Here is a 2,660-nt window from a genome sequence, read left to right on the forward strand (position 1 = left end):
CCCTGCCCTGTCAGGGCCATGTCTGCTGGTGCCCCTTTGTTTTGGCATCTGAGGCAGTTGCCCCACTTGCCCCCTCCCTTGCTATGGTACTGGAGACATACCCTGAAAGCCAATGCACTTGAGCTTTAAGAAATCCAGAGGAACAGCTTTTAGAGATATCGTCCATTTGCTGAATGTAGCCTCCCACCAGTGCGCTGAGATGTGAAACTAGGATTAATTAGTAAAGTTCACTGTTGGCCTCGTGTCGTGAGGTCAAGTAAGCCAAAAGCTAGACTACAGACAGCTTCATAACTTAACACCTTGAACTGAACCAAGAAGCGGATACAAAGTCAGCGTTGTGTATAAGTGTCAAGTGTTCAACCAAGTTCGCGCTGCAAAAGCAGTGTATTTCAGCAAAATCAGTTTGACAAAAAAAACTGTTTACACATTGACTAAGAGTACATGTTCTGTACAAGAGTACCTCTTTACTACTTCACCAAAAGCACCATGCTTGCTTTGCATCTCTAGTGTGAAGACAAGCTATACCCTATAACAATGCCATCACATTACACTGCATTTTGCAGGATCTGTATGTACTCTTTCAGTTAATGCCTATGAAGGAGTATAAAAAATAGAGGGTTCTGGCTGTGGGAATGAGATATGTCAGGGGCTCTGATTACTTAAACCTGCAGATCCAGGGCAAAAATAAGTGTCTCATGTAGCAACTGCTACTGGATGTGGTCTTTGAGGAAAGAAATGTAAATCTGTTGTGTATATTACAGTTCTTGTATGTGAATATAGGCCATGATTCTCATTTAACTATAGGCTACTATATGCTTTTTAGCTGTGAAAAGGACCTTTAGAGTAATTGGTGCCTCAACTCTAAACATGCACTCTCTTATTTAAGTTAGCCCTATGTCTGCCTCCACTAGGAGATTCCAGTCTCTATCAGGGGAAAACATTAAGATTTTTTTCCTTGCATAATCACATTTTATTTAGGACTCAGCAAAAATAGATTATTTGCTGCTTGCTGAGTATGTAAAACATGGTTCTGCTTTTGCTGAGTCCCTACTGGAAGTGACCCAGGAGAAAAAAATATTCAACAAGTTATCTCTTTCTGCACAGTTAATTTCAGTGAACTGCACATTTGCTTATGCAAACATATAGTTTGGAGAAGTTGGATTTCTTTTTGTGCGTCAGGAGGAAGAGCAAGAAACTATGCCATCATCCTTGTTCTACAACAAAGAAATGCAACTTTTTTGATAGAGGTGCAGTATATTGCTATGGAAGACTTGCTGAAAAAAACCTTTTATGGTGCGATGATCTGGATTAAAACTGATTTCTTTTTCTGTTATCACCAGAGAGATAGTAGTAAGAGAATCATTTTGAGGTGACTCCACTCAGAGTCCAAGAAGAATTCAATTACTGCAGATCATTAATTTTGGATCAGAAATAGGGGGGAGGGGAGGAAGGGGTGTGTTGTTTGCAGCTGCAAGGTGAATGGAAGTTAGATCCAGGGCTTGGCAGTGGGGCCATGGTCCAACAAAGATTGGGAACCATCGGTCTAGACACCCAGGCCTAGGATGTAATTGTACCCACGATTGCAGTGGAAGTTGAGAAGGCTCAGTACCTTATAGAAATAGGTCCTAACTGAGACCCCATTGCCCAATGACATATCAATTCATATAGATCCCAGTGGGCCTTGTCATAAAGATGGCAAGACTAAAGAAGAATTGCTGTCCTCACCACCAAAATGTAGGTGTCTCCAAAGAGAATTGCAGCAACTGTTTAACCTCATACAGAATATGACAGACCAGGTTGAGAGAGGGCATGCAGAATACCATGTTCAGTGCCACCTTACATCAGGAAGGGAACTTTAGAGTGGCCAGAAGATTGACCTGGAGAGACCCTGGAGATAACCTCAGCCCATGTTTGGAAGATGGTCTTTGTTATGGTTCCATGACATCTGATGAAGTGAGCTTCAGCTCACCAAAGCTTTGTGCTACAGATGTATATAACTACCAAAGTAGATGGAAGAAAGAATGAAAGAAATTTAATCTACGTTGGTTAGTGTATAGGGTCCAAATTCTATGTGACTTCAGCCTATGGGTTTTTAGTGCAGCCCCCAGCAGATGGAGCTCAGTTTTATGTTGAATGTAGTTTTATGTAGAGTTTAGATGATGGGTTGCATAGGACAGTTTGGATAGGGATGATCCTGCCTCAGGCAGGGTGTTGGATGATCTGATGGCCACCTATAAGATTATCAGGGGTGTTCACCAGGATCTGGGGGAACGTTTGTTCACCAGAGCGCCCCAAGGGATGATGAGGTCGAATTGTCATAAACTACTACAAGGCCTTTTCAGGCTGGACATAAAGAAGACTTTCTTTACTGTCCGAGCTCCCAAGGTCTGGAGCAGCCTGCCGTCAGAGATGGTTCAAGCACCTACATTGAACACCTTCAAGAGCAAATTGGATGCTTATCTTGCTGGGATCCTGTGACCCCAGCTGATTTCCTGCCCTTTGGGCAGGGGGCTGGACTTGATGATCTTCCGAGGTCCCTTCCAGCCCTAATGTCTATGAAATCTATGACCCTGGCAGTCCATGCCAGCCCTCCTCCCCTTGCTTTCTACACTTGAGTAAAATTAGCCAAGTGCCTGGATTTGGCAGCTCCCAGAATAGAC

This window comes from Gavialis gangeticus, unplaced genomic scaffold (genome assembly GCF_001723915.1).
Source record: "Gavialis gangeticus isolate Ggan-Ray unplaced genomic scaffold, GavGan_comp1, whole genome shotgun sequence".
Lineage (NCBI taxonomy): Eukaryota > Metazoa > Chordata > Crocodylia > Gavialidae > Gavialis > Gavialis gangeticus.